We start from the raw sequence: 13,194 nt of genomic DNA, 5'->3' as shown, positions 1-13,194 counted from the left end.
TCATTAGCAAAAGGGGACTTTGTCAAGATTTTGGAAAATTTTGATGCTGAAAGATGGAAGGTAATTTTTGTAATTTTTTTCAGTATAAATCTAATTCATTAGCGATTATCAATATAGTCTTCTTATAAATATAACAGCCTAAGTGAAATCTTGGCCTAAACTGTTAATACTATCTCATCTTCTGTTTCATATCAAAATTTTAGATGGAATAGAAAGTGAAGTCCCTGCTATTGTGTTGGTCATTCCTTCCTGCTTCCAACAGATTGATAAGTAAGTGGATGAATGTTTACATGTTAGTGAAATTAAAACTAGTTGTAAAGTAGGTCAAGTTACAAAATGATTTTTATTTTCTATCCACAAACCTAAATCCTTTGTGAAGTAGCTCTAATAATCTCTTATTATGAAAGATTCACACTTTCATTGAAATACTGTCTATTGATTAGTATGCACTTTCAATGAAGTCATTTTCTAATCTTTTGTTTTGTCTTTGTTGATTTTAGATTAAGAGAACAAATCAAGGTCAATAGTTCTATTGCTGCTAAAAGATTAAGGTCACATTTGATCCAGTTTTTAAGTGCTGCTATTTCCCAGACACAGTCCAAAGATGTAAGTACACAGTTGGAATAAGGAGTTGTTTATCTATTAATCATCTTTTTTTTTTATTCTGTATGTGGTAAAAGCTCATAAAATAGTATTTTATTATTCATAATTATGTTTTTCCTGCTGAAGATGATGAATGAGGCAGCAGACATCTTGAAAGGAGCTGATTTCGAGTTCCTTCAACAGTCTTTTCATTTTATTTAGGAAGAAGCTCATCAGTCACTTCAAATCAGGTACAATAAGCAGTAATGTTTGTTTTGTAGATATTAAGAATTAGTGTTGCAAACAGAAAGAGATTAATTTTTTCCTTCTCATGATTAAACTATTCTTACCATAATAATAATAATGTTTATAATCTGTGAGGAAATGTGTTTTACATATGTTTAGTGTATTTTGGAGTGGGGGCAGGGCTAGGTGGGGAATGTGGTCATTGACAGAGCATGTCAAACACAGAGTATAGAATCTTGAATGAGTTCTTTAATTGTGGTCTTAGTTTTTGAGGTCTTAAATAACAGACTGCACAAAACAAATGCCATGGGTGCATGGAACAGCTTGCACTAATTTGAAAATGTGTTATGAATACAGTTTAAATCACTAATGAACAACTATATTTCCATGTACATATGTTGTTTTTTTTAAGAATTATTTGAAAAATAAACATTAAGTTGTTACTAAGTCCATATATCCAAAATTAATTTGACTTGATCTCTAACACAAATTTGTTCTTATTTAGGTGATGATGGAGTCATAAACAGTAGGATACAGAGGTGAAACAAAACTGGAGCTTTAGTTTGTTTGTTTGTAGTAAGTCATTTTTTTTTTTTTTTTGAAGTCATTTCGTTGGGACAAATCAACTAATTTGTTTGAATTTTTTTTTTTTAAGAAAAAGTTAGTTTTTGAGTTTTGTCAACACAAGTCAGTTACTTTAAAGCTGTAATTCTCTCTACTGTACAACAGTATTTCTGGATTAAGGCATGCAATAAAATTTTGGGTTATTTCTTGTCTAGGAACTTGGCATCTACTCCAGACATTATTCTGAAGAACACTCAAGTAAAAGAAAAGAAGAAATGTTAAAGGTTAAGGACTTGGGCTCCAATCATACTTACACTTCAAAAGCTTTAATTTGAAAGGTCAGTACTTAGTGATGGGAACTAAACTAAATTTAAAAAGTTAAACTAAAACTAAGTTTCAACTAACAAAAAGTAGTTAAACTAAAAGTTTATCATGAATTTCAAAATGTAGTTAAACTAAACTAAAGAAGATTAATCATACCATACATCTAGACCTATCTAAAATCATTTGACTCTATGCCTGCGGCTTGAACTAATTCTTTTAACATTGTAGAGCATAATAAAATCAGTATTGAGGAAGATGTTTCTTACATAAACGTTAATGCACAATAAAATTTTAAAAAAAGATGTCTAAATAAATATGTGTGCTTGTATATTTGCCTTGAATTAAAACCTTTACCTGGTACTTTTACAAAAAAAATTATATTAACTTATTATTATACCGGTAAAGTTTAAAATCTCATGAAATAACAGATTTAGAATTTAAGATTTAGATCTAGTAACGAAAGATATAGAAACAAAATTTTGGAGTGTTATTTTCTTGTCTGACCACTCACAAACACTATTGCATAACCGTTAAAAGTGTGCATAGAAAAAACCATGGGGTGGTCTTGTCACTATGGGCCGCACACTGCAGTACACTAGACCTACATGTGTCTATGTCTATCTGATCAGGTTGTCAAAATCACTGTCTGTTTACTTTTTGGGCAGGAAGGGTGTGTACAAATTTCAGTGTAAAGATAGATCTACGAACATGCTTGACTAAACATGGGCCAGTGTGTTATTTTCTTGTTTGACCAATCAACATTAAGCAAACACAATTGCATAACGTGCAATGAAAAAAAAAAACAGGGTAGTCTTGTAGTATCATTGACTACACATGTACAGTACACTAGGCCAACAGTCTATTTACTTTTTGGTCAGGGAGGGTATGGATTAGGATGTTTTTTTTTTCAAGAGTTCATTATGCTAATGCTTTTAGATCTATAATTTGTCAATTTAGACATAGATCTCAATAATAAGTCTTAAGACTAGAATCTATTATATGTCTCTGCTTCATCAAAGGTTTAAGCTATAAAAAGGTTGTACTTGATGTTCCTGCAGTTAATAAATTATTGTTTGCAGAGAATGAATTGACTAAAACTACTAAATATTGACCTAACTCGCTAATCAGATTCCCACTATAAACAGAAATTAAACACCAGAACATGATTTTAGAAAAAACTCGGAACAACTCTATTCATAATATTGCATAAAAGCTTTTGGTAAACAAATGTTTAGCAACATTTAATACTACTGCTAGTTTCAAGTGCAGATATTGACTCACGGGTAACTTCTACTTTACCCTCTTCAAATGCAGACTGACAAAATAGTTGTTAACTGCATCACTCTTTGATAATCAAAGGTTGTTGATATCACAAGACCAGAAAACTGGGATGTGCTTTTCAACCGCTACTACATGTTGAACATTTTACAAATTTTAATTAAACATTTTAGTTTGTAACTAAAAACAAAAAAATGATTATAACTAAACTATTTTTTTCTAGTTAAACTTTGGCCTTAATTAATTTGTTTTAGTTAAACTAAAAGTTTCTAGCTTTTTAATTAACTCTTGCACAGTGATATATAATGTCTGATTAGATTTAAATAGATCTAGATATAGATAGATCTAGATCTAATGAGACTAATAAAAGTCCAACGACAAGTCTAGATTTATCTAGAGTTCTAATCTAGATTCTTGATCAAGAAAATATCATCTAATGAGTGACTTATAGTAGATAAATCTTTACTAGGAATTACTAGTGTCTAGAAAATCTAGGTTTAGTCCTAGATTTTAGTGATAATGAATGATACATTATTTAAAGAATATAATAAATATAATTAATTCTACATTATTTTAAAAAATTCAGCGACATCTTTTTAAAGTCGCTGCAACAGGCCAGTTAAAAAAACGCTGGTGGACAAAATTTCCTAAAATGTTTTCAAAGTCTGTTCCCATCACTGATTGAAGTTAATGTTAAACTATTGGTAGAGTTAGTGAGACAAAAAATTCAAGTTCAAAAATGGAGGCACGTGTTTGTGCGTGCTAAATAAAAACTTGAATGTAATAGCCACTAACTATCAGAAAAAATTTTTTATTCTTCTTCTTGAAACTGTCAGTTAGAGTTGAGCCTTCGGCTATTTGGAACTCTAGGCCAGCAAAAGTGAACAAGAGCTCTCTCTCACTGGCCTGAATGAGAACAGTGTACACTGTTCTGTCTGGCGGGTGGGTCAGACTCACGGCAAGAGGCCGCGTACACTAATACCCCCGCCATTTTCCTTTTCTCTACCAGGCTAACCATGCGGGACACGCCATTTATGTAACAGCCCCTTGAGGAACAGCGCCTGGATTGTGACAAGGTTGTGGGAGCTTTTTTACAACTCTGCGCAGTGCAAGAGGATGCTCTCGCACCCCCTTAGGCACCCCCACGGGAGTCTTGTTTTGCTACCCTTTAACCTCGTTTCCTCCTACGATCGTTTCCACCCGGGCACCACTATGAGGCAGGGTAACATGCCCGGGAAAAAAAATTTGTATCAAATGATGGTTAATTTATATGTCAAGACAATGTCAAGATTTTTTAACCACTTATTAATCTGCGTGTCATGTGTTTATCACAAATACCAACTATCTTTATTTTCCAACAAAGGAACCAAGGCCTTCTGAAAATCCTATTTTGATAATTGTTTTATTTGGATTCATGTAAAAATATTTAAAAGATCCATTTTGTATAATTTAAATAATAATTGTGAAATTTAACTTGATATAGCCTAGATTTTAGTCCTACTCATAATATTCTGTATGTATAAATGATTATTTTTTCAATGAGGTTTATAGGCATATTAGTCAAATATTGGATATGTAGCATTAAACAATATAAAATTTGTTTATAGTAGGGGTGCACCGGATAGTACTTTTTTATATTCGGCCGGAGCCGAATACCTAAGTGTCTTGTAAATAGCTTGTATTGCTGAGCATTTTACGAAACTGTTAATAACATACCTATATTTGTTTGTTTTTTTCTCCTTTTATATACCTTATTGTTTTAAACTCTGTTACTGATTGATTTATAAAAGATAAACAGTATAAACAAAAATTAATGTGTGTAGCATGAGCGTGTCTGTATGTATGTACAAGGCCACCAACTATAAAGGCTGTGTGTTGGAGGGTCAATGTAAAATATGTTAGTAAATATTTAACTAGTTACTAATGTAAATCTCTCATCTGGCTTGTATGGTGGTTGGATGTATGTGTTCAAGAATTTCTGACCAACAACTGGTCATCAGACTTGTAATTTTAAGTCCAAAGACTGCTTCTGGTTCTGGATTCAAGGGCTTAATACTGATAGCTGTTAGTTAATAGTTGGAATCTGAAGCGTTGTAGGTCATATATTTATTAATCCATTTGCGGCAAACAATATTTTATTAACAGCAGGAACATCTATTATACCTACTTATAGCCAGAGCCTTAAATGTTGCGAAACATAGATTTAATTGTAGTCTGTAGGCCTTTTATTGATATCTATGTTTAGATCTACTGTTATATAGATCTAAGAGAATTAGGAAAACCAAAAAAACAAAAACATATTTGTTTTATTTTATTGTGCAACGAACGTGTGTTCAGCGCCCTAAATGACATTTCTCTCCAAGTAAACAAACTTAGTCTCATCATCTAGTCACCTCTAGACAGTGTCAATATTTCTCAACAATCTGCATTAATCCATTCTGGCTTAAGAATGGTCAATGTCTATCAATACATTGTCATGGATTAAACAAATAAGAAGTTGAGCGTGTTGAGTCTCTTGAGCCCTCCCTTTAAAGATACTCCTGGTCAGTGTCTGTTTGGCTTGTAGTCCAGCCTCCTAATTGAGACTTAAAGAAAACAAACTTATTGTCCCGCCCAAATAATAAACAAACTCATACCAGATTTGGCTTGTAGTCCCGCCCCTAATAAAAATTCTTCTTTAAGTAAACAAACTCAGTTACCTCATAAGATGTGACCTCTGGAAAGTGTCAACACGTTGACATCTGGCTTGATGTGGTAAGCTGCCTATCTGTGAACTCAATGTTATGGACTAAACAAACAAAAAGAGGTGGGGGTTGCTCATCTCTACCTCTGGAGATATACCCGCACATCTTGACAGATTATCAGCGTGGCGTAGTTAAGGAATATTACATGTTTACTAGACCACTCAAAAGTCAAGACAAGCTTTTAAAATGTGCAAGACATCGTTGCTATGTATGTAATGCGAATTTATAATGTAAAGTCTTATTTCTATTTAGATTAACATGCCTTGTCTTTGTACTAAAAAATATTTGGTGCATATTCATAGTTTATAGTTTTAAAAACAGATTCTTTTATTTGAAACAAAAAAGTTAATGTATTTCAGAACAGACATTATTGAATCATGTCCACTTTATGAGTATTGGTTTATTTTTATTAACATGGAGATTTAGTTTAAACTTCTTGTTGGACATCGTTTATCAGCGTCGACTACCTTGTTTGCCTTTCACCTGTGTTGTTTCGATATTTAAGTGTTACCTCCGTTTGGCGTATCTGGAAAACACTTAGCGCGGAGGCGCATAACTATATTCATAGAAATACAGGTGTAGCTTTTACTATCCGGTTTACTATCCGGTAGTGATATCCAACCGGAGCCGGATAGTGAAAAAGTGCATAATATTCGGCAGAAGCCAGAGCCGGAGCGACTATCCGGTGCACCCCTAGTTTATAGGCATATCCATCAAATAATGTTCTATCTGGGTTAAGTTTAGGGATTTGGTTAGGTGAACTATCACTGCACCCCCATGACAAAAGTCAAGGAACAGATGATACATAATATATACATTTAAGCATTCTGTATTTAAAAGATCTCTAACATAAAAAGTTACTCACTAAAACAACTTAAATTTCCTTACTAAGTCATTGCAGTGTGTTAAATTAGTCTTTCTGATTTCATGATTAGCCATGTAAGCTGTCCATTTCACACACTAGAAAATGATTTTTCAAATATATTTAGTTACTTAACTTTATTTTTGATATTAATACAATAAACATTCTTTTATTTTACAGGTGTTATATTTTTGTGGAAATAAATTTTACTAGTGGAGTTTTTGTAGCTGCCAGAGTGGATCAAGGTGGATGTGATATCTATTTATAAACATGTATACCAGTATATTGTAATCAGTGATTTTCATTTTTTGGTAACAGTTTGTTTCCATTTAGATTGCAGTCTTTCTTATGTGAAAACAAGATGTCTGCATAATCTTAGAGGACATTTTTAAACTCATTTAAATTTATTAGATGAAATATTTATAAAACATACAATGTAAATTGTTTTGTAAAATGATTATACATTTGAGTTCATAAAAATGTGTAATTTTTTAATGGCATCATGTTTCTGCTTATCTGTATCTAATACTGATGATGTGTTTTCTAAATCTATTACTGCTTCACCATTGAGGAAAAACTGCACATGTTTAAACCCATATCTGAAGTAACTTTCCAGAAAAAAAAAAGATGTATGTTGGACAGTGTCCAAAATTTCAAATCATTTCCTTCAAAATGTTATCAATTTCCTCCATAACTTCATAACATTATTGAATTTTTTCCTTCAGAACACAATTGTAAATTATCTTTTTTTTTTTTTTTTTTTTGTTAAACCACAATGAGAGTCTAATAACTAATAGTCTAGCAAACAATTACTTATAATTTGCCTTATTATTATACAATATTAAGATTTACTTCTGCAGGGATGAAAAACTTTTTTAAAAATACAATAGACATTTATAATAATAAAGTACATTCACACCTGACTCACTCATAATTTACATGTGAAAAATTTATATCAGATTGTTTCTATTTAATGATTTGATTGCCATCAGTGTCTTGTATCTCTTTTGTGATGGTAAAGTCACAAAATGTAGGAAACCCCACTGTGTTTGGTCCAGTATGTGGGTTATTATATGTAAGTCTATTGTAAGTCTATTACTGTTTAAAAAAATACAATAGACATGTATAATAATATAAATAATAATAATAATCTTTATTGTCGTATAACTATAAAAAACCAAAAGTACATTCACGCCTGACTCACTCATAATTTACATGTGAAAAGTTTATATCAGATTGTTTCTATTTAATGATTTGATTGCCATCAGTGTCTTGTATCTCTTTTGTGATGGTAAAGTCACAAAATGTAGGAAACCCCACTGTGTTTGGTCCAGTATGTGGGTTATTATATGTAAGTCTATTGTAAGTCTATTACTGTTTAAAAAAATACAATAGACATGTATAATAATATAAATAATAATAATAATCTTTATTGTCGTATAACTATAAAAAACCAAAAGTACATTCACGCCTGACTCACTCATAATTTACATGTGAAAAGTTTATATCAGATTGTTTCTATTTAATGATTTGATTGCCATCAGTGTCTTGTATCTCTTTTGTGATGGTAAAGTCACAAAATGTAGGAAACCCCACTGTGTTTGGTCCAGTATGTGGGTTATTATATGTAAGTCTATTGTATTTTATATATTATTTTACAAATGTAAAAAAAATAAAAAGATTGTTACACTGTTGATGTTTTTAAACTAACATTTTTATTTATTTATGCTTACATATCTGTTGTGTTTTAGTTTGTTCATAAATATAGATTCTTAAATTAAATTGTTTGTTTCCGCACTTATAAACCATGATAATCTGTAAGCCTATCTTAACTCTTTTTTTTTTAAGTTCCAGAAAACATTTATATTTTTTTTCTTGAAACCACTCTATGGAAGCATCAATTTTAATTATATTAACTTTCATCATAAACATTGGATAGTTGCCTGGTTGTAATGTAGCGGTATGCTACCATCTCAAGAAGAGCTTTTCCATGAAACATGCCTTTCCAAAACACTCACTATTCTTAAAGATAACCTTCACCCATTAAACCACTTTTACATAAGATCTGAATGAAGTGGTTGTCTCCTTTCCATTAGAACTAAAACAGAAAGATTTTAAAACTCCTTCATCTCACTGTCGGTCAGAGTGTGACAAGATCATCTATCATCATCAAGAAGTTCATAGAAGTCTAATTCATAAAGCGCTGGTTGTGAGTGTGTCTGTGTTTTGTGTGTGAATGTTGTTCGTATTTGCATCTATAATGTTATTGTTACAGTAGTTGTGCTGAGGTTGTCAATTGTTGTCAAACTGAATATCCATTTTCTGGACTGTCGATCAGAATTCTCAATGGTCCAGAGTTCATACTCTGGCAGTCTGCCCAATGACATCCCCGTCATCTTGCAGGAGGTTTGTACGTGGAATTATGTTATCCTGAAGGTACATCTGAAACATGTAAAGCAAACATTTCTTTAGTCTGGCACACAACTTGCACAAGCTTGGACATATGTCGAATACCAGAATAGTTTACTCTAAAGAAAAGTGTAAATATTTGAAATCCATAAATCTATATATGAAAGTCAAAACATGGACTCGCTCTTCTGTGATTCTCCTATTTAAAGATAATTTAAAATTTTACCCAGTTTTTCATTACCTCTTCCTTGGAATAAGTGATCACTTTTTGCAATCCATTTCTTTACTAGAACTGATTTGGTACTCTTTCCTAAATGTTTTTTTTTTATTTCTGCACATAAATTTGTAAAATGTAAAATGCAACTTTTTATTCAACACAATATTTTTATTTTTTGAAAAAACTGAATATCACACTATAGCTTTTAGCCTTTATATGAGCCAATGCATGGACTAGATTGAGAATGGTAATGCCTTTTGGCAATGGTGAGTGACTACAAATTGAAAGATGTCGTAATGAACTTAAAACAGTTTACAGCCATTAAAAGAACAATAAATACAATAATATTTTTAATTACAATTTGACTAAGCCAAACTTAAAATACACTCAAAAGTACATTCAGCTTAATGTCCATGTTAACATTTCGGAGAAGAAAACAACAAATCTGTTTCATTATGTTAGTAGTAGAGTTGGATCATGAATTCTCCGTAATGAAGAACATCCTGTTAAAGGGAAAGAATCAAACTAAGGATCTATAGTAATAAGGCTTGTCTTCCAGTCCGAAGATTGATGAGGAATACAGTATTTCCTGTTGCTTCGCAGCACCAGCTATGACCTATATATTTTGCCACTTCCAGCACAGCATAACCATTGTTCATCTATAGAGGTTAACAAAATGCTTCTCATTCATGATCAAAGATGTCTAAAAAAACATCATCATCATCATGTACCTGTTAACAAAATGCTTCTCATTCGTGATCAAAGATGTCTATAAAACATCTTCTCATGTACTGGTACTGAGAACGAATCCCTCTTAGTTCACACACACATTCTCATTTTGAATGTAGCCTTCACTAATATGGATGCAAAAGACGAGTTTATCTGGATCATTAAATTAGTCATGGCCTACGGAAGCATATACCATATTAAATTAGCTCTATTCTACGTTTCTTGTTGCAGCTGTTGTCTTTCTTTCACAGCAAGACAATTCCGACTACAAGAAATCGATTTTAAGCTACGTTTACCCAGTCCGATATTAGTTCCACATTCTTGGATAGAAATCTTGAGTTTAATTTCATAGCGTTTTTAATGATCCCCTTGTGTCTTCCTCTGCAGTCAATCGGCCATACGCTTAAGGCAATCCTTTTTTTTTGGGTGAGCAGAAAGGTCGGCCTAACATATGTTCACCCCCCCCCTCTCCAATCCCAAGAAAACATTTTAAGATCAGCTTAGAGCCAGCAAGCTTTAATTGACATAGAAAACACCTGGCAGAAGCGACTTCAGAACGAGACTTCGAGACTTGTTACAAAGGCTGCGAGATACACTATTGAGACAAAAAAAAAAGAAATCTAGGCTACTGCCGAGGACTGAGTTATTTTATAACAATAATAATAAGGCTCGTCTTCGAGTCCAAATATATTATACAGACGTTACTTCAAAAAAAGAAGATGATTACGTCCTACGCGTCATGCATTTAGTCATGCATATTAAACAATGACCTAAACTCTTCCAAGCCACGTAGGCCTACTGGTTTTTCCTGGCTAGCTCAGGCTACCCATTCCAAGCACTAATAGCACTAGGGAAGAAGGAGCATTTTTACACATTTGTCCTAGCATACGGAACGAAGAATATGCCTTTATCTTTGTTTCTTTTTGAGTATTTTATTAAATTTTGTATTTGAAGATTATGGATAAAAAGTGTTTTATGTATAATTGCTACTTTACTTTTGAGTCTTCTATCCTGAAGATTAATGAGGAATGCAGTATTTCCCGTAGCTACGCCTCCTCAGCTGCGACCTACATGTTTTGCCACATCTAGCGCAGGCATAAACATTGTCCGACGCTGGTCGATTTAGATTTTCTTTTCGCTGTCTACAACAGTCCTCGGCAGCAGATTTTCTTATGGTCTCAAATGTGTATCCCGAGGCCTTTGTAAGTGAACCTCCGACTGTCTCGTTCTGAAGCCGCCTCCAACCATTGCCAGCAGGCGACTTTTAGAGGTATCCTATCGACCTGTTGTGGCTAGTAATTAGTTGGCTATTTATCTAAAATACTGTATTGCCTCTAATATATTAGGCTATCAATTAAGTCTAATATTTAATTTCAACACTGATGTTTAAGATGCAACTCAATTTTATTGATATGAAAACTAGAAGATGAAAAACAACACACTAACAGGAGACTGTAATACACAATTATAGGCCAAACAAACTTGAGAAAAACACGTCAACACACTAATAAGGCTTGTCTTCGAAGATTAGTGAGGAATGCAGTATTTCCCATGGATGCGCACCCCTAGCTGTGACCTACATACCCTGCCACACACAGGGCAAGAATAACCATTGTCCACAAGTGGTCGAATTAGATTTTCTTTTCGCCGTCTGCGTCTGTCCTCGGCAGCAGATTTTCTTTTGGTCTCAAATGTGTATGCCGCGGCCTTTGTAAGTGACCCCCAGCTGTCTCGATCTGTTCGAACGCGAAAACACTGAACAGTAGAATAAGGGAGACTACAAGAAAACAAACACACAGCGTACACAAATACACATATAAATGTAACAGCCTCCTTTATAACAATAATAATGTTATATTATTACAAGCAGGGCGGACTGGCTATATGGGCATTTGGGGAAATGCCCGGTGGGCCGGTACTCAAAGGGGCTTAAAGCAGGCATATCAAACACGGCGTTCGGCGACACTTTGCATGCGGCCCGCTTGGTCAGCTCAAAAATTATCAAAATAATATTAGTCTATTACGCTGGAAAATAAGAGATAACAAGCTACTTGAATTGAAACAAGTATTTGTTAAGCTGAACAACGAGAATGAGTCTGCAGTGAAAGCAAGCTACATTTTGTCAAACTTAATTGCAAGCCATAGCAAATCATTAGTGAATGTGAGTTTATGAAGGAGTGTGTCGTTAAAGCTGAGATTTTTTGCACTGCGTGAAGAAAATGTATTGTTTCTGAACATGAAAGGTGAACCTGTTGAACATTTCCAAACTGACGAATGGATTCAGGATTTTTGCATTTATAGTTGATCTCAATGCTCACCTGCAAGACTTGAATTTGAAACTTCAAAGTAAAGACAAAATTGTCACTACTGCGTGTGATCATGTCAAATGCTCTCAAGCAAAATTACGACTATGGATAAATCAAATATGATTAGAAAATCTTGTTTACGTCTCAACGTGTCAGTAACTAAAAATATTAAATACGGCTACAACATTTGGTAAATATGTCCTACACCTGGAATCATTAGTAGATGCTTTTCAATGACCGTTTTCTTGACTTCGTTTCATACGAGCAAGAATTTTCGTTGTTTGTATCTCCATTTTTATTTGCTTCTGAAAATGCTGCTATAATGTGCAACTAGAGCTGATGGAAAAGCAGTCTGGATCTTTGTTGAAAGCAAAGTAGATAGAAGTGGCTGTGCCAAAATTTTTACAGTTATTTACCTGTAAATAAAGTTAAATTGCGGAAATTTGCAGCCCGAATTCTTGCTTTGTTTGGAAGCAGTGATCTCTGTGAGCAGTTCTTTTCCATAATGAAAGCTACAAAAACACCTTCCCGTTCGAGATTATCTGATCAAAATTTGTCATCAGTGATGAAAGTGTCAGTGGCAAACAAGCTTCAATCAGACATTTATAAACTTGTATCCCAGAAAGAATGTTAAGCATCAGGACAAAGAAAATAACGCGTAATCATTGTAATTTATAATTACCAAAATAGTAGGCTACTACAAATTTAGCTAACTATGGGACAGGTATGCTATTAAATAATGTATTCTATTGTATTGTTTATCATCATCATCACTACTTTGAGTTCCTCATGGAACATAGGGCCTCGACAAAAACACGCCACTCTCCACGGTCTCTTGCTAGTTTTTTTTTATGGTTTCCCAACTCTTCCCGGTCTTCTCTACTTCTTCAAGTACACTGATGCGCCATGTTCTTTTTGGTCTTCCTCTGCATC

At 33.3% G+C, this 13,194-nt stretch overlaps 1 protein-coding gene across 1 annotated transcript in view; it reads left to right on the top strand.

Annotated features, from left to right (window-relative positions):
* Window positions 1-704: 704 nt before the first annotated feature.
* Window positions 705-13,194, top strand: part of LOC129926451 (GATA zinc finger domain-containing protein 15-like) — a 32,414-nt gene continuing 19,924 nt past the window's right edge. Inside the window, exons 1-3 of the mRNA XM_056030570.1 lie at window positions 705-833; window positions 1,334-1,404; window positions 1,608-1,730. The gene's annotated coding sequence lies outside the window, so the exon portion shown is untranslated. The remainder of the gene's footprint in view (window positions 834-1,333; window positions 1,405-1,607; window positions 1,731-13,194) is intronic.

The sequence above is a fragment of the Biomphalaria glabrata genome, chromosome 5, assembly GCF_947242115.1.
Source record: "Biomphalaria glabrata chromosome 5, xgBioGlab47.1, whole genome shotgun sequence".
Classification (NCBI taxonomy): Eukaryota; Metazoa; Mollusca; class Gastropoda; family Planorbidae; genus Biomphalaria; species Biomphalaria glabrata.
This window is presented reverse-complemented; position numbering and strand designations above follow the sequence as displayed.